The sequence below is a fragment of the Trichosurus vulpecula genome, chromosome 8, assembly GCF_011100635.1.
Source record: "Trichosurus vulpecula isolate mTriVul1 chromosome 8, mTriVul1.pri, whole genome shotgun sequence".
NCBI classification, from domain to species: Eukaryota; Metazoa; Chordata; class Mammalia; order Diprotodontia; family Phalangeridae; genus Trichosurus; species Trichosurus vulpecula.
This window is the reverse complement of record NC_050580.1, coordinates 45,943,533-45,969,253: the sequence shown is the minus strand read 5'-3', so window position 1 is coordinate 45,969,253 and position 25,721 is coordinate 45,943,533. Positions and strand designations below refer to the sequence as shown.

The 25,721-nt window shown below is 41.6% G+C and overlaps 1 protein-coding gene across 1 annotated transcript in view; it reads left to right on the top strand.

Moving 5' to 3' along the window:
• The first annotated feature begins 2,830 nt into the window (after positions 1-2,830).
• The window catches only part of RASSF4 (Ras association domain family member 4), an 81,889-nt gene continuing 58,998 nt past the window's right edge, over positions 2,831-25,721 (top strand). The window contains exons 1-3 of the mRNA XM_036734724.1: positions 2,831-2,935; positions 4,223-4,285; positions 23,403-23,535. The gene's annotated coding sequence lies outside the window, so the exon portion shown is untranslated. The remainder of the gene's footprint in view (positions 2,936-4,222; positions 4,286-23,402; positions 23,536-25,721) is intronic.

The following is a 25,721-nucleotide window of genomic DNA, read 5'->3' as shown; positions in this document are numbered from 1 at the left end:
TTTGAACATCTGATTTTAAAACTTTGAGTTCCAAATTCCCTTCCCTCTTCCCTTCCCACCCACCCTCCCTAAGAAGTTGAGCAATTCAACCTAGGCCACACATGTATTATTATGTATAACCCTTCCACAATACTCATGTTGTGAAAGGCTAACTACATTTTGCTCCTTCCCAACCCATCCCACTTTATTGAATTTTCTCCCTTGACCCTGTCCCCTTTCCAAAGTGTTTGTTTTGATTACCTCCACCCCCATCTGTCCTCCACTCCATCATCCCCCCACCTTTTATTTTTTTTTTATCTTCCTCCCTCTTCTTTCCTGTGGGGTAAGATACCCAACTGAGTATGTATGGTATTCCCCCTCAGGCCAAATCTGAGGCTGGATTTGAACTCAGATTGTCCTGGCTTCAAGTCTAGTGTCCTATCCACTATACTGTAATGACCAGAAATTCTTTGGTCATGAAGATGTTTCAATATATACCAATTACAGGACGTCATTGCAGATTTTCCTCCCTTGGCATCCAGCACTATATTCTCCACACCATGATGCCTCTAATAATAATAACCATATTTATAGAATATTTGAAAATTTACTAAGCACTTTTCCTCACAAAAGCTTTATGGAAAGATCTTGCAAATATCATCACCTATTCCATGCTCCTTCCTCCCTCTCACACCCAGATTCATTTTTGGATGAGAAAACTGAGGTTCAAGGAGGATGATTGCCAAAAGGCAAACGGCTCAAGTGTCAGAATTTGAATCCAAATCTTCATAAATCTAAGATCAGTGCCTTTCCCACTATACCATACTACTTTTTAAAGAAGAAAATGATTCTGAAAGATGGGAATTGACCCGTTCAAGGCTACATGGCTGATAGGCAAGTGGCAGACCCAGAATTTGAACTCAGTCAATAAACATTTATTAAGCACTTACTGTGTGCCAGTCACTATGCTAAACTGAGGATATAAACACAAAACAGTCCGTGCTCTGAAGAAGCTCATATCTAATGGGAGAGACAACATGCAAACAGCTATGAACAAACAAGCTATGTGCAGGATAATTTGGCCTCACTTTATAGAGAGCTCAGACTTTTCCAGCTAACTTCATTTTTCATCAGCTGCTCTGTACAACTACAGAACTTCTTATCCCCACCCACAGGTACCCTCTGGTGGTTTCCCTTCTTTTCTGCTTTCTTTAATCTATTGTCTTCTCCCATCAAACTGAAAACTCCTCGAGGGCAGGGACTGTGCTTTTCTTATTTGTAACCCCAGCACTTGGCACAGAGTCTGACCATAATAAATGTTTATTGATTGACTAAAGATAATCAACAGAAGGAAAGCACTAGAATTGAGGCTTCCTGGTGAAAGTGGGATTCTAGCTGGAAAAGGAACCTGGAAAATCAGGAGGCACAATGGATAGAGCACTGGGCCTGGAATCAAGATGACCTGAGTTCAAATCCACCCTCAGACACTTCCTAGGTGTGTGATCCTGGGCAAGTCATTTTACTGCTGTCTCACTCATCTGTAAAATGGGGATAATCTTAGCACCTACCTCCCAGGATTGCTGTGAGGCTCAAAGTAGATAATCTTTATAAAATACTCAGCATAGTGCCTGGTACTAAAGGATAGTGATGTTGATGATGGTGATGATGGTGATGATGATAAGTGGGAGAATTCTAGGCATGGGAAGTAATCAATGAAAATTCTGAGATGGGAGACAAAGTATCTTAGGCCTCTGACCACTAAACTGTGAATTCTCATGAGGGTAGGGACTATCTTGGACTAGATCTATGAAGATGATATAACAGTAAAAACTAAATGAAATTAGAAAATAGAAAATTTAAGTTGCATCCAAGGAAATACCTGTGACCTTTAATAGCTGCTATAGAGTTGTATCTCAGTTTTTCCACTTATGACTTAAGTGACCTTGGGCAAATAACTTCACCTTTCTGGGCCTCAGTTTCTTAATCTATAAAATGAGATGCTTAGCCTTGAATGACCACTAACATGCCTTCCAGCTCCAGAGTATGATCCTAAGGTTCAATGTTATCTAACACTCTCATTTTACATTTGAGGAAAGTAAGGCCCAAAGAGCTGAAGGACCTCATTTAAAGCCACACAGCTAATTAGTAGCAAAGCCATTATCTGGACTCTCAGCCTAGGGCTCTTTTCATTACAGCAATGGTCCACTGCGGCTGCTGAACTTTGGTCAATATTATTATTATTCACAGTAGCTAATACTGCTACAGCCCCTGAAACGTCCAAAGCTTTCTACATATATTGCCTCATTTAATTCTCACAATAACCCTTCGAGGTAGATGGCCAATAATCCAACAAGCTGTGTCTTTCACTAATAGGGAATCGTTTTATTAAAACTAGGGACTTGGAAGAGAATAGGATTGAAAGAAGAGAGGCCAACGAGTTCAACCCTTTCATTTTTACAGGTCCAGAGACGCTATGTGATTTGCACCGGATCACACAGGTAGTAAGAAGAAAAGGCTGCGTTCGAACTCATGTCCTCTAACGCCAACTCCTGAAAGCACCCTTTCCACGGTACCATCTTGCCACGCCCGTCTGCCTTCTGCCTCGTGGGCTAGCTCAGCACTTTTGCTGTTCTTAAAGTAGATGCCTACGGGAATGGGGCTGAAGGGAGCTGAATGCCCACGCCCCGAGGGCCTGGGGCTCCTCCTTTACTAGGGTTCTCGGTCACCCCCTCCTTGGCCACGCCCGCCACGCCGTGGGGAGTTAGGGGAGGCGGGCCAGGGTGGTGCCGGGGCCGCAGTGATTGGCAGATGCCTGGGCAGGGGCGGGGATGTGAGAGAAGCAGAGAAGCAAGGGACAGTGGCCGGAGCTGCTGCCGGGAGCGGAGCCGGCCACGCGCAGGGGGAGGAGGGCGCCCCGGGTGGACGCGCGCGTGCTGGCCTGGGGAGTCGCGAGTGGGTGAGTGATGCAGATTCCTTCCCACCCCTGCCTCTTAACTCGGACCAGAGGAGGGAACAGCACCCTCAGCTCCCAGGAAGCCAGGGAGGGAGGAGGTACCTTCTCCTGCGCTAGCGTGCCCTGCCCAGGGGATGGGGGACACTTATTGATCCCGGGCGACACCACGCCTTTGCGGTTCCCCAGGCTGATGCTGCCCTGCTCGCTTCTCTATTCCACACCCCGTGGTAGCCTGCACTCATCTCTGCATCCCACTGCCTCGCTAGGACTCCAGCCCCGTGCTCCTAATCCCTTCCCCTCCTTGACATCCACCCCAGCCCCCACCTCCACTGCCCCTTAAGACTAGATGAATCTATTGCTGGAGCGCAGACGGTGCTTTTCCTTGGGGGTCGTATGGAGGAAACATCTGCCCGGGGAGACAGGTGCACCCTTGGTGCCGGGACTGCCAATGTCCTAGGTTGTGCCTAACACTGGGTTTCCCCCTCTTGGGCTGGTTCTGGGCTGGGGAGCCCAGGTGGCCCCAGGGAGGGGCGAAAAAACGACCTGACCTACCCCACCCCCACCCCCCTCGCGCCCCCCAGGGAATTGCTTGTGGATTATCACGTGAAGCGTCTACACTCGGCTCAGTCGTAACCTACCGGGGCGCCCCTACTTGCTCCACCTTTTTATTAGGGAAGGACCAGGTTTTTGAGAAAGGTCTTCTTCAATATCTATTGAATCTGGGACTGGATGGTTTGCTGGACTTCTGATCGAAGCTTGAGTCTTGGATACTTTCTCATGCCATTTGTAGCCAACAGCTTCTCAAGATGCTTTTCCCCCCAGTAAAGATGAGCAAATCTAGTTGGTGGAGAAGTGGGGGTGGAGGGGAAACACCTCCAACTCCACCAGTCTTAGAGATGTGGAAGCTGCCTTGTTTAATTTTTTAGTAAACTATTAACTATGCGCCAGTCATTGAAAAAAAAAAAGCCCACACAGAAACACTTGTTTATTGTAGCTGTTGCTAATGAATACAGAACTTCCCGTGAGAAGCAAATCTCCCGACTCTGCGGGTCCCTCCCCCGCTCTCACATCCAGAATAGTATTCTATGGATTAGAGAGTTCAGGCTGGAATCAATTGCTTTATCGAATACCGAGATTCCTTGAAGGCTTCGTTAGCCTTTAGTGTCTTTTATAAAAATAACTTCATTGATATATGCTAAACCCACTTTAATTTGTTTTTGCCCTTACTGGTAGCAATGACAGTAATATAATTTACTGGTGTCAGAGGATTAATAAACTCTTTCATGACAGGGACTACTTTGGTTTTACCTTCGTGTACTTCGTGTGCCTAGCACAGTGCATGGTGCATATTAGGTGAGTAATGAAGTTGAGTTAGGTGAGTAATGTGTTGAGTTAAATGTTATTAACTGATAAATACAGAAGGATGATTTTAAATCAACAGTAGAGAAAACTAGTTTTGGATGGGGTGGGGGGGGACAGGAATTAAAGTTAAGATTGGATGATTAATACGATTTTGTTGTGTTTACTCAGCAAAGCAAATGATAGTGTATGCCATTTGGTTTACCTTGGATTGTCTTAGATTTGTGAATATTGAATAGCCAATAACATGAATACTAGTTATTTTCAAGTATAATGTATTCTGTACACAGCGTGTGTGTAGGTGCCATCGGAGAGAAATGAAGACATATATGACCTGGTCCTTACTCTCAACATGTTTATAATCCATTATTATAGTTCTATAATAAGAATTACCCTCATAGAGCAGTTAGGTCATAATTTAGAATAGTGATATTTCTTGCCTTTTTGGTAGGTGGGGAGGAAGAAGGGAGTTTGAAATTCAAAATAAAAATAAATTTAAAAAAAGAGTGCCTAGTCCTATAGCATCATCAGGAGAATGTTGCAAAAAAAAAAAAATAGATGGGTCATTGTAATAGGAAATGGTTTGGAGTCATTGAAAGTGCTTGACAATTCCCCAATTGTTGACTAGCCTGATTTCCTCCTCTTATTTGATTCTTGACTCAGTGCATTGTCTATGAACAGCCCATGGCCAAGATAGAGTATTGAGCCACTGACCAGGGCCTCCTCAGCTTAGTAACCCTGTATCTATACACATTATTTCCTCTCAAAGAATGTAAGGCATGGACTAGTTGGTTTTTGTATTTGTATCCTCAGTGTGGCTGGCACATAGTAAACATTTGTTAATACTTGGAGAGGTAGAGATGGGGGAGGGGGACAGTAAAGGAGTGCAGTGGGGATGGAAAAGTGCACCTTAAATGCTCTCTATGTACCAAGCACTGGCGATACAAATAGAGAAGATGAAAGAATGCTAGCTCTCAAGGAACTCATACTCTAATGGTGAGAGATGATAGCACATAAAAGGAAGTTCAGCTGCAGGAAAGATGGCAAGGGCCAGAGTGCATGTGTGTATGCTCACATTCCTGTACACGTACCTACACTGATGGATTAACTCAACAGACTGACCATCCAGCTTCATGTCATATCTGGATAGTAATTCCTGGGGGGAAAAATCATTTCACCTCAGCTGTCTCAGTTTCCTAATCTGTAAAGTAAGGATAGTAATAGCACCTACCTCCTAGGATTATTGTTAGGTTAAAAGGAGATCATATTTGTAAATGTTTGCAAACTTTAAAGTGCTATAATAAATGCTTTTACTATTAATATATTTTTCAAAACCTTTCTATGATTTTACCCCTTCCTTTCTTTCCACCTGTGCCCTGAAGTTCTTCCCTTTCAAAGCCTCATCCTTTGGGATCATGCTCCATTAATCTTTCCTCTTTTTTCTTGCCCAGTCTATCATTTTACTCTAGTTCCTTCTCTTCTTTGTAAAAAAATATGCAAAATTCCCCAATCTTAAAAGACTCCTTCTCTTAACCTGGCTGTGGTTCATCTCATTTCACCCTTTTGCTACGAAATTTCAAGAAAGTTGGGTTCAAGCATTAGCTTCACCTCTCTCACCACCAACACCTGTACTCTAGCCCCTGACTCCACTGTTCTGCTGCCCTCACCTAGATCACCAAATTCAGTGGTCTTTTCTCAGTGGTTTTCTTTGACAACTGAATCTCCCCTGAAACTGTCCACTACTTCCTCCACTCTGTGAAATGGTTTGCGTTCCTAACTTCTCTTAACCATCCCCTCTTTCCTTCTCTCTCCATCTCCCTCTTTGCCTCCTCTTCTTTCTCCCTTCCAAGAATCTCTCCCTAGGCCCATTTCTCTTCTTTCTTTTTACTGTCTACCACATGTCCCTAAATGTTCTCCTTTGCAAGGCTTACCTGCAGCCATGGATTTAATCTCTGGATCACTCCCAAATCTTTATTTCCTTCGCCAATCCCTCCTGAGTTGCAGAGCCACTTTTCCAACAGTGACTGGAGGTCTCCATATCTCTGCCAGAACCTCAAACTCAATATATCTCAAACTGAAATCATCTTTCCCCCAAAACTTGTTCCTCTTCCTTGCTTCCCCATAATCTATTAATGGTGCTAGCATTCTGCCAGGCACTCACACTTAAAACCTCAGAGTCAGCTCAGTTTCCCCTCTCTTGCTTCCCACTTCTAGTTAATCTACCAAACTGTAGCAGTTTTTCTTTATAGTATCTCTGAACTACGTCCCCAGTGCCTCCACTTTTGCTGGCTCACTCTCTCATTACCTCTCTCCTGGACTTTTGCAATATCCAGTCTTCCATACTCAAATATAATTTCCCCATCCCATCCATCACGCACGTTGCTACAAGATTGGTTTTTCTAATACAACAAATGGATTGGGTGCTGCCCATAATAAAAAAAAAAACTTGCATTTATATGTAGTACATTACAATTTTAAATACATCTTCATCCATGTGCTATCATTTGGTCCAGGCAACAAATCTAAGCTAGGCCAAGGGAAGTGATGTTGCTCCTGTTTTACAGATAGGGAAACTGAGACTAAAGTAGTAATTTCCCCAAGGTCAAACTGGTATATTTAGTATTCTAACTCAGGTTCATCTGACTTAAATTCAGGTTCTTTTACCATTTAACAAAATTCAGTAACATTTTATTAACTCCTGTTTTGATTAGAATGGGAAAACAGGAAACTGGGGGAGGGGGGAGTTACAGTGGGTTTCTCTGATAAAGTCCTCATTTCTCCAATATATGGAAAATTGAGTCAAATTTATAAGAATATAAGTCATTCCCCACCTGATAAACAGCCAAAGGATATGAACAACCAATTCTCAGAAGAAGAAATAAACTCTCTATAGTCATACAAAAATGCTCTAAATCACTGTTGATTAGAGAAATGTGAATTAAAACAACTTTGAGGTACCACCTTGTACCTACCAGATTCGCTAACATGACAGAAAAGGAAAAAGAACAAATTCTGGAGGGGAGTTGGAAGAAATGGGGATGCTAATACCCTGTTACTAGAGTTATTACCTAATCCAGCCATTCTGGAGAGCAATCTGGAACTGTGCCCAAAAGGCTATAAAACTGTGTATACCCAGCAATAGCCACTACTAAGTCTGTATCCCAAAGAGGTTAAAGAAAAGGGGAAAGGACATATATACAAAAACATTCATAGCCCTTTTTGTGGAGGTAAAAAATTGAAAATTGAAGGAATGCTCCTCATTGGGGAATGGCTGAACAAGTTGTGGTATATGATTGTGATGGAATACTATTGTGCTATAAGAAATGATAAACAGGATGGTTTCCAAAAAACCTGGGGAGATTTATATGAATTGTTGCAAAGTGAAGTGAGCAGAACCAGGAGAACATTGTACGTACTAGTAGCAATATTGTATGATGATCAGCCTCTTCCTTTCTTTCCACCTGTGCCCTAAACTTCTTCCCTTTCAAAGCCTCATCCTTTGGGATCATGCTCCATTAATCTTTCCCTCTTTTTCTTTCCCACTCTACCATTTATTACAATTTAGCTGTTCTCAACAATATAGTGATTTAAGACAATTTCAAAGGAATTATGATAAAAAAAATACCATTCATCTCCAAGAGAAAGCATTGATGGAGTCTGAATGCAGATCAAAGCATACTTTTTTAAACTTTTTTTAGGGAGGGTCTTGTGTTTTGTAACATGGCTAATACAGAAGTAAGTTTTACATCATTGTACATATATATTTTATATCAAATTGCTTGCCTTCTCAAGGAGGAGGGAAGGGAGGGAGAGGGAAGGGGGGAACTTGGAACTCAAATTTAAGAAAAATGTTAATTGTTTTTACGTGTGATTGAGAAAAAATTAAAAAACACTCCTGCTTTGTATAAGGTACCTGTACTAGGCATTGGGGATACAAAGAAATAGTCCCTGACTTCAAGGAACCTTCATGCCACTGGGAGAGGGTAGGAGATTCATTCAAAGTCATTGGAGGAGTGAGAGACATCAGAACATAATTTGGCAGAAGAAAACAGCTGTGGTTTAAAGGAAAGTCCAGATTCCAAGAGACAGAGGCAAGGAGGGAGAGAGGAGGTGGAGCTTGGGAAACAGCTGTTAGCAAACCTGTTTGGCTGCAACTTTGAGTGTATGATGAGGAGTGATATGAAATAAGGCAGGAAAGGTAGCTTGGCGCCTGACTGTGAAGGGTCTTAAATGTCAGACTGAGAAGTTTGTTTTGTATCTGGGACACAGTAGGGAGTCAGTGAAGGTTTTTGAACAGGTGAATGACATGGTCAGCCTTGTACCTTAGGAATATTAATTTGGCAGCTCTGTGGAAGGTAGATTAGAGATGGGAGCAAGGGGAAGAAGGAAGAGGCCTCCTTAAAAACTAGAGTCCAAAAGCTTTAGCAAATTCTGCAATCTTGATCACACCCAAGGGTTCTTTGCCTTTTTGTATGTCATGATTCTCTTTGGCAGTCTGCTGAAGTCTACAAACTCTTCAAAATAATGATTTCTTGCCTGCATTCATAATTGAAGAAAATGCTAACTTTCAATTAGAGGTTAGTGGAAATAAACATGTAAAATTTTCTCATCCTAGTTGTGGATTCCTTGAAAGCTATCTGTGTTTCTATCCCAAGGTAAGAAGCCCAGCTTCAACCTGACTTTCTAATCATACCTTAGCTTAATCTAATTCATGCATTTTTTTTGCCCTAAGCAGATTTGTTTGAAATGGATTTGAAGTCAGAGGATGTGGATTCAGGTTCCAGTTGTAGTACTTGTGGAACTTTGTAGTGCTTGTAATAAGTCATTTCCATTTTGTGGGCTTGTCTCCTAATCTGTAAAATGGGGAGATAGAAGGTGTTGGGCTGCAGTGCAGTCCAAGGGCCTTCCAGTTCCAAGTCTATGACCCTATGCACCTGTTTTCTGTGTTTCCTGCCTCTGTGTGGCTTGCTTGTACTTCTCCTTCTATCTGGAAAAATTCCCTCCCCCTCTCTCTTTCTCTCCTGCTGATGCTTGAAGATCTAGCTCAAATGCTACCTTTTTTCTAGGCAGACTTCATTGATGGCAGCTCTAAGTAATAAGAAATAATTGAATAGAGAATTGGCCTGAGAGCCAGGAAGATGTGGGGTTTAGTCCTGCCTCTTGACACAATGCTGCCTCTGTGACTCTGGAGAAGTCACCTAACTTTCTAGTGTTCTGTACTATATTTTGAAGCGCAGCTGTTGACCTGCAGTAAACGCACAATAGTTTGAGTCCTGAACCAGATTACAATGTAATTGGGAACAAATAAATCAAAGTATTGTACAACACAGATAATGTTAGTTGGTACTTTTCTAAGCCAGTAGGGATTCAGCAAGGATCCCTTTCTATTTGAGCTGGATACCACTGTCCTAGACCAATGAAATCATAGGGCCAGTCCCTAGCCTTATATAAATGGCAGCTAGTGTGTTATCCATGTTAAATATTCTTGTCATATTGAATACCATTTGAATCTTAATATGAGGGCAGGAGGGCAGCCAGGTGGCACAGTGGATAGAGTACTGGGCTTGGAACTAGCAAGACTTATCTTCCTAGGTTCAAATCTGGCCTCCCTTACTTACTAGCTATGTGACCCTAGACAAGTCACTTAACCCTGTTTGTCAGTTTCATCATCTATAAAATAAGCTGGAGAAGAAAATGGCAAAAGCCTCCAGTATCTCTGCCAAGAATAAGAAGAGGTGGATATAACAAATGAATGAACAACAACAACATGGAAGCAGGAAGCTGCAGTGGAAATAAACGAAACAAACATCGGGTTTGGTTTCAAAGGAACTAAATTCAAATTTTGACTCTGAAATTCACTCTGTGACTGTATGTAGATAAAGGGTTTTATTTCTTTGCACTTTCCTCCTCTTTAAGATACAGGGATTGGACTAGGTCACTAATGTAATAAATCTGTGATTCTAGGTATAGTACTTAGTATAAGAAAGAGATTAGTTTTACACACACATAGCTACTGGTTAGTATTTGCATATACTGATACTTATGGCTCTCTCATCCAATTGATGACAGATAACCTTCCTCCCCCACCCTCACCTTCCCCCAGAGGTAGTTGGACCATATAATCAGGCTCCAGAAAGATCCTGACAATCTGAAATGATGGATGAGCTACTTCTAACAACATACAAATTTAATAAGCACGAATGTAAAGTCTTGCACTTAGTTTCCAAAAAATCTAATTCCTAAATATAGAATAGGGGAGGGAGGAAGAGCACCAGTGAGCAGTGCATCCAACTTCCTTAGCTCAGCATTTCACATGTAGCCATTATCCCAGAGGCAGTGGGGAAGAGGGTGAATCTTTTTGAGCAGATAAGTGACTTGGTAAGATCTGTGCATTAGGAAAGCCATGGGTGAGAAGAGGACCCGCTGGGTTTAAGAGGACTGGAAGCTCAGTGAATCCAAATTCTGATATGGCTGTAAAAAAAAGTGAATTTGATCTTAGGCTACATTAAGAGACAAATAATATCCAGAACAAGGAAGGGGGTGGTTCCATTGTATTTTTCCCTTCTCAGTCCACATCTGGAGTGTTTTCTGGGCTCCATATTTTTAGGAATTATATTGACAAACTGAAATGCACATGGAGTGTATCTAGCATGGTCAGGGGTCCTCAAGACAACGTTATTATTCAAGCACTGATGAAGGAATTGAGGACATTTAGCTTGTAGAAGAAAAAATCGAGGACCATTAGAACTGAAATGGACCTTGGGTGTCATCCTAGGCTGCTAGACGGCTTAGTGGATAGAATACCTAGCTTGGAGTCGTGAAGACTAACCCCAAGCCAACCCCAGATACTTACTAGCTCTTTGACCCCTGGGCAAGTCACTTAGCTTTCCTTATCTGTAAAACAGGGAGGATATAGTAGCTTTTCTTACCTTCCAGGGTGTGAGAATCAAATGAGATAATATTTGTAAGGCATTTTGCAAGCCTTCAAATGCTCCATAAATGCTAGTGCTTGCTTAATGTACATATATGTAGATTTATGTATGTCTGTGTATGTATACACACAGAGAGAATGATTTCTGGTGGCGGGGAAGCAGTAACAATGGGGAGATCAGCAGAGGACTCTCGAAAGAGGGGACACCTGAACTGAGCCTTGAATGAGTCCAGGCTCTGTTCCCATCCTAGATCCATTCTGTTAAATTCCATTCTTTGAATGGACAGACCCAGGGCAGCCTGTTCAAATGTACAGAGGCCAGAAACAGATCAATAAGGAAGAGCATTTTGTCTGGAACATAGAGTGCATGAGGTAGAGTAATAAGTAACATTTAATTAGCCTGGAAAAGTGTACTGGAACTGGATTGTGAAGGGCTTTAATTGCTAAACAGAAGAGTTTGTGAGGCAATAGGGACCCATGGACATTTCTTAAGCGGGGGAGTGACATGGTTGTACTTGTGCTTTAAAATATGGAGAAGAAAGAGTCTGGATTCAGCATTAGTGGGAGGGGGGGCGCTATTGAAATAGTACAGCTAGAGGTGATGAGTGACCTCTATGATGGTGGTGGCTGTTTGGGGGAAGAGAAGGGAATGGAGGTGAGATCTATGTGACTGAAAGAATTGGGATACCTAGTCTGAGAGAAGAGATTCATTAATGTCATGAGAGTAGCCTTCAAGCACTTGAAAGGATTTCTTGTAGAATAAAGATTAAGCATATTCAGTGTAGACCCTGATGGGAGAATTGGGACCAATAAATGGGGATTAGAGAGAGGCAGATTTTTATCTATTAGGGATGGATAGATAGACAGATAGAGATATGTAGATATAAACATACATACATGTATGTATGTATGTATCCCAAGCATCAGAGCTGTTGAAAAAAATAAATGGAAAAGGTTGCCTTGTGAGATAGGAGGTTACCCAGGTTACCCATCCCTAGATGCCCTTGGACTGTTTGTCTGAATACTGTAAAGATGATTTGATTAAGCTGTGGACTGAGCAATGTCAAAGAATCCTTTTGACCCTGAATTCTTTACTGTGTTTTCTATTTACATGGCTTCTTTTCCCCTGTGAGACTGTAAGCTCCTTGAGAGCAGGCACAGTTTTCTTTGTATTCCCAACACCCGGCACATAGTACGTACTTAGGAAATTCTTATCGAACTGGATTTGGTAACTAAAATGTCGCTTGTCCCTAAAAGACCCCAGCACCATCTCATTCAGTCTTCCCAGGCTCCAACACTCCTTGTGATGATTTGAGTTCTTAGGAGTTGGCATTAGGTCACTGGGTAATGCCAGCTTCTCTGTTCTTGTCTCCTGACATCTATCAGAAGCCCCACATAGACCTCACAGCCTCAGAAGTGTCTGAGGCCTAGAAAGGTAACCTGCCTGTCTATGATTAAAGAGCTGGCAAGTTTCAGAGTAGGAAGAACTTAGTTTTGATAGCAATAAGGGGCAAGTGATAAGGACCTGGGGGAAAGTCCATTTGGATTGGGTTTAGTGAGCTTTATGAGAGCAGATAGTTCCACTTTTGTTGGAGGAAATTGTAATTCTTTCAGTTCTCCTTTTAAGTTTTGATGCCTTATCACAATCAAGGCATGGCTATTGACTTCATCGATAAATAATGTGTGTTTCCTCTTTGCTCCACTGCATTTATTAAAGAACAGGAGAAAATCCTTTGGCATCTCCCCCAGCTTTTTTCTGAAAGAATGTCTCATAGAATCAAAGAGCTACAGTGTTTTAAAGCAAGAAGGAATGTTAAGGATCATGTTGTCCAACCATTCATTTTACAGATGGGGAAACTGAGGCCTGGAGAAGGGACTCAAATGAGAAGAAGTGAGACTAGAATTCAGATCTCTCTCAACTTCCAGTTCCAGTTCACATATGCAGGGTGCCATGCTGCTCAGATGCTTCTTAGCTTGGCATTAGAGAATCCTACTGGTCACTTTGCTCTTTTGGCTAAGTTAGACTATGGGGCGCTTGTGGCTGGGTTGCGGCCTCAGAACATGCATGCTAGTGATGATATTATAGGTTACTCTCTCCTCCTGCTTCTATCTCAGGGCCTAGACCAATAACCCCTTGTTGGTTCTCCCCATCTTCCTGCCCTACTCACCCCCAGAGGTGGATCTAGTCTGATCCAAGTTATGGGAGTTGTTGATCCCTGGGCCTCAGCTTAGTTCAATTTGATTCAACAATTCAGTAAACATTTATTACAGGCAAGACATTCTGCCTGGTGTCATAGATAAAAGTATGAAAAATAAAGATAGTATCCCTGCCCTCAGGGAGCATACGTTCTAGAAGTCATAGGACCACAGAAATGTGTCATTGAAACATACATTCAGAACTGGAAGGGGACTTAGACATTATCTAGTCATCTGTCATTTTATAAAAAAAAAAGGAAGCCAAGGCCCTGAAAATGAAAATAGCTTGATCAATGTCATGCAGGGAGGAAGCAATAAAGCTGGAATGCGAGTCTGGGCCCTTTTATTTCGAATGCAGCCTTGTTCCCACAACATTTCCTAAATATGCACACATTAGGCTATAATGTGTTAGGATATGATAAAGTACGGAGGAAAGGTCAAAAAAAGAAGGCTCAGAGATTGAGGAGGGAGGAACAACTGGATATTGAAGGAAGAGAAGGATTTTAACAGCCACAGATGTGGGTGGAGTCCAGGGAAGGGATGACATCTATAAATGCACAGAAGCAGGATCAGAAGGAGCAAGACCCAGAACAGTGACTGCTCTTGTTTGTCAGAAGCACAGCATACAAGGGGGGAGGAATGGGACATGTGTTGGGGGTGGGGAGGCATTCCATCTTCCCTTTTTCAGTACAGGGATTTTAGAATGTCTCCATTTTGTTGTAAACAAGCAGTCACTTCTAATCCCTATTGTTTGCCTTCTTTTACTGAAGTTCTTGATCATAGACAGATCAACCATAGTCCACCTCGTGTCAGACCCCCAAAACTAATAGACTAGCAGATTAAGACATGTTCCCTGAAACATGCATATGTGCACACACACACAAAACCAAGCCCCCCAAGCCCTGGGACTTTATCTACTTATGAATCCAGTAGGACTGTGTTTTCTGTATATTGTTATTATACAGAAATTTAGGATCCTAGAATCATCTAGAACTGGAAACTCTGAGGCAATCTATTTCAACACCTTCATTTTATGGGTGATGTAACAGAGACCCATGTTGGTGAAGAAACTGAGTCAAAGGTCATGTGGGCAGTAAGTAGCACATTCAGGATTTGAACCTGGGTCTTCTCACTCCAATCCATTGCTCCTTCCATTGTTCTATGCTATCGAAACCTACTTGCCCCATGGAGAGTTCCATTCTCAGTGGACCAAATGATGCTTTTCCTTGGCGTAGCTAGAAATAATAGATGAAATAAAGCCTTTTACTGTTTGTACCCTAAGTAATAAATAATAGTTTTTCATTCCAAAACATGAGTATGGATGTAAAAGTAGATTTGGACCAGATTTTTTTTGGGTTGGGTGAGGATTGGAATCTGTATTCAAGAGTTTGAATTGTGCTTGTATTAGGGTGGTAGAAGAGAGAATGAATAGAGTAAGCAGGAGATTGGGGAAGTAGTCTCCACAGGACTTTGCAATATAGCACATGAGTAGTGAGGGTTGGGGAAAAGAGTCAGAGACCATTGAGGCCTAAACACTGAAGAAATAGAGAGCTTGGGAGAGTTTTCTGGGAGAAAAGTGAGAAATTCTGTTTTGGACATTCTGAATTTCAGAGCGGGTAATGCCTCACCCATAAAATGAGAGTTTTAGATTGGATAACTCCTGAATTATCTTCTAGCTCTATACCTATGATCCTACAAATGAATGAATTTATTAAGTTCTGGCTATGTACTGGGCACTGTGCACTGTAGATACAAATACAAGCAAGGAAAATAGTCCCCCACACTCAAGAAGCATCCATTTTTTTCTGTTTTATTTTTTTAATTAGATTTTTAATTTTTAGTTTACAACACTCAGTTCTACATGTTCTTTTCAAATTTTCTTCCCTCTCCACACCACCCCCCCCCCGTGGCATGTTGTTTGATTTAGATTCTATATAGATACCTTCGCATTAAACTTATTTACACAATGATCAATGAAATGAATCATGAGACAGAAGAAACAAAACCAAAAAAGAAGAGAAAAAGAAAAGTAAATACTTTGCCTCAATCTGCATTCCAACTCCACAGTTCTTTGTCTGGATGTAGCTCGCTTTTTCTATCATGAATCCTTTGGAGCTGTCTTTGAGCCTTGTATTGCTGTGGAGAGCCAAGTCTATCAAAGTTAGTCATCATAAAATCAATATGTCTGTGGTTGTGTACAGTGTTCTCCTGGTTCTGCTCCTCTCACTCAGCATCATGTCATGTAGGTCTTTCCAGGTTATTATGAAGTCCCTATCTTCCCCATTTCTTATAGCACAATAGTATTCCATTACATTCATATACCACAACTTGTTCAGCCATTCCCCAATTGATAGGCATCCCCTTGATTTCCAAAGGAAACAACCATTCTAATAGGAAAAGACAACAGATCTGCAAAGTGGTGACTAGGGAGTAGTGCTTTGGAGAGGGAAGTTGAGAGAAGGATGGTTCAAATAATAGGGCAGCTGATTGAGAGAACCTTGACAAGAATAGTTGTATTGATCTGAGGCAGGGCAGGGGGAAAGCACAGCAGATCCCACTTGACAGCATTGCATAGAGAGCACGGTGATCTTCCTAATGTGACATGGTGGCCAAGATAAAATGAAATGCTCAACAATCAGTGCATGTGATCTTCTTATTAAGGAATTGCATTAGTCTGCCCTCAAGGATTTTAGAGTCCACTAGAAGAGATGGCACCTGTGATCCATTGTGATGCAAGAAAGTATGCGATTTCCAGGAAATGGCTCTTGGAGACTTTGTTTATGGTGGATAGATGTCTGTAATATCCGTGTTAGTCATGTCACTTGGATGGATAGGACACCTGATGCATAAAGAAACAGGAAGACTTACCAGTCTGTTACATTATATAATGGGAAGGATAGTTGAAATAATATAGGAGGGTAGGGACGGGGGAAGGGAACAAGCATTTATTAAACACCTGCTATGTTCTAGGCACTGTGCGAAGTGCTTTACAAATATTTATTTGATCTTCATCAAAACTCTGTGAGGCTGATGCTGTTATGATCCCCATTTTACAGTGGAGGAAACTTCAGCAGTTGATTTCAATGACTTGTTTAAGGTCAGCTTGTAAGTGACCAAAGTGGGATTTGAACTCTTTCCATTGCACTGTCGAGCTGCCTGGTAGGTTCCTTGATGGCAGGGACTATATATCCCCAGCTTTGCTCATGGGTTGATACTTAATAAATACTTTTCCAGTTGGTCTCTCTCCCTCAAGTTGGTGTCTCCCCACTCAATCCTCCTCCACTCAGCTCTGAAATTAATCTTCTTAAAGTGTAAATCTGACATGTCACCACTGGTTCAGTAAAGTCAGTGGCTTCCCATCGCTGCTAGAATCAAACATACAATCCTGTTTGGCATTCAGAGCCCTTCACAAGCTGTCTCTCTCTCAGCTTTCCAGGCTTCTAACTCTCCCCAAAGCTCCCCACCTTCAAGTGACACTGGCTTCCTTGCTGTTCATCTAACAAAACCCTCTATCTTCCACCTCTGGGTATTTGCCTTGGCTGTCTCCCATCATCCTGGCTTCCTTCAGGTCCCAGATAAAATCCCACCCCGATACCCTTTAATGTTAATATCTGCCCTATGTTAATTATTTTGAATTTATCCTATACATATTATATATATATATATATATATATATATATATATATACATACTTATTTTCTTATGGTCTTCCCCAATAAACTGAGCTCTTTGAAAGCAGCACAGTGCCTGGCATATAGTACATGCTTAATACTGGAGTCAGGAATATCTGAATTCAAATCTGGCCTCAGACACTTACTAGCTATGTGACCCTGGGCAAGTCACTTAACCCTGCTTGCCTAAGTTTCCTCATTTGTCAGATGAGCTGGAGAAGGAAATGGGAAGCCACTCCAGCATCTTTGCCAAGAGAACCCCTAATGGGGTCACAAAGAGCTGGATATGACTGAAAACAACTGTTATTGACTAACTATTGAGAACAGAATCCTTCAGTGGATAAAATCTGAATCACTGTGCAGATAGCTATCTAACCCATCCCCTTAGAGGGAGGAGAGGGTGGTACTAGGAATCTGGCTGTCAAATTCAGGGAAGGAGGAAGAGGAGCAGGGGAAGAAGAGAGCTTAGGATTCTGAAGAAAATGCTAATGGGACCAGCTGAAACTCTACCTATCTTCGCATCATTCAGTTTTATTCTCGTGTCCTGCTTTGCCTGAGCCTTTTTTTAGACTAGTAATAGTTCTTCTGCAACTATTGTGTCAGGAGTAATTGATCTGAGCAAGCTGACCTATATCTCTTTCCTTTCAGAGCCTGGCTCCCAGAAATAGCTTGTCTGCTCCTGCTTCTGCTGTCTCTCCGCCCACTCACTTCTTATAATCGAGATTGTGATTCCAGCACTCAAAGCTATTCTATTTAAGGCTACCAAAAATCTCTCAACTGCTAAATCTGATAGACCTTTCTGTTCTCATCCTCCTTTTGCTTAGATTTGATACTGCTAATGTCTTCTTTTCTCTGGGACACACTCTCATTTGTTTCTCGAAGCAATTCTGTGAGGTAGGTACCAAAGGATGAATGGATTCATGGACAGATGGATAAAATACTTATCTAGCACTTACTATGTATTGAAGGAAGGAGCTCTGTGGCTCAGTGGAGTGCTAGCTGGGCTTCACATTCTAGTCCTTCAGTCAGAACAAAGAAGAAGCTGAGGGAGTTGGGAAATCATTGAATATTCAAAGTTCAGTTTGTTATTATTGTTGAGTCACTTTAGTCATGTTTGATTTTTCATGAACCCATTTGGGGTTTTCTTGGCAAAGATACCTAAGTGGTTTACCATTTCCTTCTCCAGCTCATTTTACAGATAAGGAAACTGAGGCAGACAAGGTGCATTACTTTCCCAGGGTCACACAGCTAGTAAGTGTCTGAGGCCAGATTTGAACTCAGGAAGATTTCCTGACTCCAGGCCTGGTGCTCTATCCACTGCACCACTAGCTGCCAAAATTAAGGTAATAAGGGATAAAAACAGGATTTGAACCCAGGATGTCTGACTCCAAAGACACAAAGCCCTTTCCATATCTAGGCCCTGAGAGGTTAAGTGTTCAGGGGTTACTCAGTGCTTAGCCCAGTACTTGGTACATAATAGGTGCTTAATAAGTGTTGATTGTTTTATTGATTGAGCAAAGGTCTTCCGAGATTTGAGGCTGTCCATCTATGACACCAGGCTACCTATTGTTAATAGGCAGTATGCCCCAGTTATCAAGAGAAATAGTTCAAAGATTGTGTACCTTGGGGCAGGACTACTGGTTTCACGTCATGAAATTAGCCTGGCACATTTGTGTTCAGCTGCTGTAAGAGTTCAGGGCTAATGGCATGATGTGATTGGAGAGGTGGGCGGCTGGGGAGATGACCAGAATGGAGGCTCTACATGCTCAGCCAGCATTGGTGGGGGCATCAGGGCTGCCCTTCCTGCCTCTCTAAAAAACAGCTTTATATAATGACAAGAAGGCAGTCTGCATGTGCTTGCGTGGTCCCAAGTGGATATTTCAAAGCCAATTTTGAAATAGTGTCTTACTTCCAGAATGAGTGTCTGCACGTGCTAGAGGTTGTCCTAACAAGTGTTGAAGAAAAAAAAATGACTGTATTTCTGTTTTGGTCACAGGTCTGTCATAAACAGTGTATTCATTGAGCACTATTCTAGAGTCAAGCATTGTCCTTCTTGGAGAGAAAGACTGAGTAGAGTCCATGCATGCTCCTGGATATGTCTCTAACATGAGATATTTTGAAGTTACTTTTCTAAGAATACCAAACCAGGAAAATGTTATCTTTTGATAAAACACATAACTCCTAGTAATGGAACAATAGTTACTTAATCTTCCCTGAACACCCCTGGAGAAAAACCCTTCATCCCTCTTTGACCACTTCCAAAGTAATCAGAGGGACTTCCTTCCTCCCTCTAATGAATAATTCCTTCAGATTGGAATTGAGTGTATTGTATTGGTGGGGATGAGGAGAACCAAGATCATATTCTGTATGTGAGGTATTGCTCCTTAGGTTTTGCTCACCCTTTTCCATTTTCTAGGCCTGGTTTTTGTTCTTGACCCTTTATATACCTACCTCAAATTTAATTCAGTAAACATTTATTAAAAGAAAGAGGTTTTGACCTGAGAGGAAGGATTTTGTCGGAGGGCATGAACCTCTAAAAAGTTTGAATAAGTACTGATAAAATTTCCCCCTGTTAGGTAAGTCTGGAAAGAACTTTTGAGAGGAAAAACTACTACCTTAATATTACTGTATTCATTATTTTTAAAAATATATTCAGTTAAAATACAGAAGAGGTTTTTACTGTGCTTTTATATAAAGGAATGGTTAATTCAACAAGCGCTTACTGGGCATTCACTATGTGCCTGGTCCTGTGGCTTCTTGGCCCAGGAGACAAAGGTAAATTAAAAAACAGTACCTTTTCTAAAAGATAATCTGTAGGAGAGGTAAGAGGCACACACAAAAAATACCCTACAAGGAACACTCTGGATTAGGAGAGGCTAAAAAGCAACGATGTGAAGGCTTTGACGAAGAAGAGGCCTGTCCAGCTAGATGGAACAGTGGGTGAGAATGCTGGACTTGGGAGTCAGGAAGATCAGAGTTCAAATGTTCTATCACACTAGCTATTACTATATCCTGCTAAGTGAATCAGACTCAAAATGTGTTCATTTAGCTTATCCTCATCTCTGAGGATCCTTAGCTCTTTCCATCCCACTAGGACTATTTGTGTAACCAGAGCTCCTCTGAAACATCTGCCCAACATGGACAAATATGCTATATGAGAAAGAAATAGGTAAGACTACCTCCAGTAGCTCAGCTTTCTGATCTAGCTAATAAATGTCAGGGTTAGGATTTGAACCGAACTTTCCTCATCTAAGCTCACCACTCTCTCCACTGGCATGCTGCCTGTCTATTAACATATCTTTCTACAAGGAAGTGGCTGCTGTTTCAGCTCCTAAATGAGCTTCTCTGCTTTTTAGATGCCCTTTGGAGAAAGACTGAAGCAAATGGCCCTTTGGCAGAGGGAGAGAGAGATTAACTGAGCAGTAGTTTGAATTGAAGCCAAACACGCATTTCAGTGGCATTGACCTGTTTCGCCTCTCAAGAGGCTTGTTCTTTTTTCTCTCGTTTTGTTCCCTGCCCTTCCTTTGAGCTGGCTGGCTGGTTACTAATTGTATGAAAGCTCCTGCCTCGAGCCAAATGCTGGTTTCAGCTTCCCCATCTTTCCTGGCCAGTCATTTAGAAGGTGTAGAAATGGGTGAAATCCCATTGGATTGAACTCCTCAGTAATGGTTGCATTGCAGTGATGTTGGAATGGTTAGCTGTAACATCTGTTGGGCTGAACAAATGTGTTGGGCAGAATTTGTGGGAGCTGAAAGCCATTCCTTCTAAGAGTGGACACAAGGAAGAGCTATTCATACAGTGGCTGTCATGGAAACAGTATTTGAAATGCATTCATTTAACTCAGGCATACTTAAATTTTGTTTTAACTTAAAAAAGGAGGGCATGGAATAAAAACCCAGAACCTGGACTTGGAGAGGGAACTTCAAGATCATCATTTTTCAAGGCAAATAAGTGGCTTGCCCAAGGTCATAATTTGGTATAGTGAGAAAAGACTGATTATAGAAAACTTGAGCTCATATCCCTGCTCTGTTTCTTTTCTTTTCTTTCTTTTCCTTTTTTTAAAGACAATTGTGGTTAAGTGACTTGCTCAGGGTAACACAGCTAGTATATGAGGCTAGATTTGAACTCAGGTCCTAGAGATGATCTATCCACTGCACCACCTAGCTCCATGCCCCCCCTTTTCTTATGATGTATGATAGGGCCCTAGGTAAGTTCCTAAACTACTGGGCCTCAGTTCCATCATTTACAAAGTGAAGATAATAATACCCTAATCCAGGATTGTTGTGAGACTCCAATGAGTAGGTGTATGTAAAGCAGTGTGTAAGTGTTAAAATGCTCCATTGATGTCACTTGTTGTTGTTGTCATTTTCCTCCTCTTTCATAGTGAAGTTGGATTCAATCAGTTCTGAGGTCCTTTCCAACTCTAAAATTCCATGTTGTCTTCTGGCTTCCCAGCCTCTCACACTGATAGCCCAGCTGGATGTCTCTGGGCCGGAACACTTTTTTCACCTGTTCCCTTAAAACATCTCTTTCTTGTATCTTGTGTTTCCCTTGAGCCCTACTATTTGCTTTCTAATGTGACAACTGATTATCTGGACAAATCTATCTATTGTACTCATTGACATGAAGTGATATATATTCCCAGGTCTCAGCAGCATTTACAGTTTAAGAGAAGATATTTAGAGATGCCCTTACTTCTAGAAATCCATTCCTAATGGTGAGCCTGTGGGGAAAGGGTTTTTCTTTGACTTTTTTTTAATTAAGATTTTTTATTTTTAGTTTACAACACTCAGTTCCGCGTGATTTTGAGTTCCAGATTTTCTTCCCTGCCCCCTCCACAAGATGGCGTGGAATCCGATATATCTTCTACATATAACTTCTCACTAAACTTATTTACACAATAGTCAAGTTGTAAAGAAGAATTATGACCAATGAATGAATCATGAGAAAGAAGAAACAAAACCAAAAGAAAAAAAAGGAGAGCAAACAGTATGTGTCAATCTGCATTCAGACTCCATAGTTCTTTCTCTGGATGTAAATAGTTCTCTCCATCATGAGTCCCTTGGCTCTTAGCTTTCTTTCTTTATAAAAAAAAATTTCTTTTATCTGTAATTTGTGGAATAAAACAAGCCTTTCCATAATATAGTATAATTTTAAAAGGATGATTGCACACGAAACTGCAAATCTATTATTCCTGACTTGCTATTCCTTTTAAATATATAATAAAGTTATTGTGTAAATTTCTTTTTCCCCTTTTTTCTTCCTTCCCCCACCCACCCTAAAGATGGCTATCATTAGACACAAATATAAGTATATAAGTAAAATCATTCCATGTATACTTCTATTTATCAGTTCTTTCTCTGGATGCAGATAGTGTGTTCCTTCATAGGTCCTTTGTAGATAAGATACCTAAAAAAAAAATCTCTCTTCTCTGATATGAAGGATCAGCTATAGATGGGTTAAAACTAGCTGACATTTCTTTCTGTAACCCTTTTAGCTTTTTACATGCATGATAATTTCCCATCTGGCTTCACTCCTTAGGACTTTCCCATCATACCAAAGAGAAAAACGCTGTTATCCTATAAGATCACATTAGCCTGGTTACTCATCCTCTTTCCCCCCGGGGCCCATCTGGTTGGAGAACTCCTCCTCAAATCTCCACTTAAGAGGGATGCCCAGGCCAGCATCTCCTCATTTCCTTTGTTCCTTTGGATTTCTCTATCATTCCTCAGTATGTGTGCATGTGTGGGGATTGGGGGGAAGGTACTTTTCCCTTCTCCCTTTTCATCTTCCTTTCGAATTAGATTAGATCGTAAGCTCCTTGAGGCCAGGGACTTTTGTTTTTCCATATTTGTATCCCCAGAGTTTAGTGCAGTGTCTGGTATGTAGTAGGCGCAAAATCAGTGTTTATTGACTATCTCATTTGATACTCATAACAATCCGATGAAGGAGACACTGCATAGTAATATCTCCCCATCACAGATGGGGAAGCTAAGAATAGGAGACGTTACATCTACTGGTTTCTCCTCACTGTTTTTTGTCCTGCATTTCCCCAGAACAAAGGTCAGGGATAGAAGAGGGTCAGGGAGAACCAGCTGAGTGGTGCTCAGTGTTCGGACCACGTTCTCACTGCCCTGTTGCCTATTAGACTGAGAGGAAAGGCTGATCAGTGGGCCTGAAATAGAAAGCAGAACCTGCCGAGAAGTTGGGAAATCTGAGCCAATAAGATGTGCATGAATCATAGAGGTGGCAGGGTGCTGGGGCTTGCAGGGAGCATAGTGAGTGTCATGATCTCCATACTCTTTTTTTTTAGGTGAAGGAATTGAGGTCCAGAAGTGAAGTTATAAACCTCAATTCATCCAAGACAACCATTACAGAATCAAAAATCGAACCCGGTCTTCTGGCTCCAAATTCCAATTCTATTACTTATTCCTGTTTGACTTTGGGTAAGTCACTTAACTTTTCTGGGCTTCAGCCTCCTTAACTATGTAATACCCTAATATAAAATTAGCTTCCTTTAATCCTAGGGAGCTATATAATGAATCAACCCCACGCTTATTCCTGTAAAATTAGAGGGTTAGCCTACAATCCAGATAATCTCTAGCTCTAAATTCTATGAGCCTGTGCTCTGAAATTCCATGCTGGGATGATTTTTCATTCCCCCTAATTTTGGAGATCGAAAGTCTCCATTTCTCTCTTGCTTCTTCCTCAAAAATGCAGCTTCCCCCAATTTAAAAATATCAGAGTCAAATCCAGTCAATAAGCACTTGCCAGACACAGTGCTAAATGCAAAATAATGCCCCTTAAAAGCTTTGGGTATAGACTGCCAGAGTGGGGAACCTGTGGCCTCCAGGCTACATATGGTCTTCTAGGTCCTTGGATGTGGCCTTTTGACCGAGTCCAAGTTTTACCGAACAAATACTTTTATTAAGGGGATTTCTTTTGTGAAGGTTGGATTGAGTCAAAGGGCTGCCATTGAGGACCCAGAGGACTGCATGTGACCTTGAGGCTGCAGGTTCTCTACCCCTGGGAGAATGCATGAAACTTAGTGAACAGGAGGGCATAGCAGAAATAGTTGGGAGTTGGGACCTGGGTTTAATCTCAACTGTACCACTCATCTGTTCTAGCTGGCTTACTTGCAGTTTTCAGTCAATCAACAGACACATTTTGACCACCTACTAAGTGCAAGATGTCCTGGTAGATGCTGAGTATACAAATACAAAGAATGAAACAATTTCTCCTCACAAGCAGCTCACATTTTAATGAGGAAGACAAGTACATATACATATATATACACACACACATATACATATATATACACACATTTATGTGTGTATATGTATGTATAATGTACTTCTATTATGCAGAATATATAACACATACATTATATCATATGTTATACATTAATATAATAATTATATATGATGTTATATAGAACAAATATAAAGAAGATATGTAGTTGCCAAGCCTTAAAGGTAGAGTTCCAAAAGTCAAAGACAGAGAGAATGTCAGGAACAGCAAATGTCCTCCCTGACCTGCTCAGGAGAAGCCTCTAAGGAGGCTCAAATCCCTTGATTCACTCCCATGAATCACACCCAGTTAAAGCCTGCAGTCAAGGCCAAAGCTCCTTTTCTAGTGGGGAGTTTGAGGATCAATTAGCCAGGCATTTGGTCCAGATTCCCCTCTCACACCCCCTATGCCTGGTTCTGTTTGACCCAGGTAAGAACTCTGTAAAAGCCTACCTGGCTTTGGGCATGTTTCTCTCCAGGGCCCTGGTGGACCTGACTTGCTTCCATCTCCTGGACTATCCCTTCTTATTAAGTTTCCCCTCAATAAAACCAGCTTGTTTCACTTTCACTCCATTAACTTCTTCATTTGCTTTTCTCCCTCTTGTGTTGCATCATATCTCAACCCCATCAGCATTTGCATTAGAAGCTTAGACCATTAACCACGGCTGGGATTAATGGTCTCAGTGACCATTGCTACATCCCGACTTCCCCAACCACAAGTTAGAGAAAGCAGAATACAAGAGTTGGACTAGAAGCTCTATGTCCCCAAATTAGTACCTCATCTCTTCTCCTAGATACCAGCCCCAAACATGCACCCCTTGAGCTTTTTCCCCAGGCATCCCAAGTGGCATATAAGGGAGATTGCCCTCTTTCTTCTCACTATACCATGGAACTCTGAATCTCACATAAACTAAATCAAAACATCCAGTTTGGTACATGAGAGGCATGGAAGGGAGTGATATTTAATGAGAATGACAAAAGAGACAGGAATGAGATAGTAAGTGTCTGAGGATAGATTTGAACTCAAGTCTTCCTGACTCCAGTATCCACTGCACCACTTACCTGCCTTAACACATGGTCACTCATGTTCTGTAGGATTGTAAATGTGGCCGCTGTGTGATGTTTGGAGTGCAGCAGGGACAGACTGGATTCAGGGAAACCATTTAATAACTATAGCAATAATTTAGTCAGGAGGTGATAAAGTTCTGTACTGAGGCAGTGCTGGTAAATGGGGGGAGGGTATAGGAAGGGTTAATACAATCGGTATTGGTAGCTAGCTGGGAGCCCCTGGGAAATATTGACTATGGAACTCATCCTTTCTGAGTGATCTGCCTTTCACGATA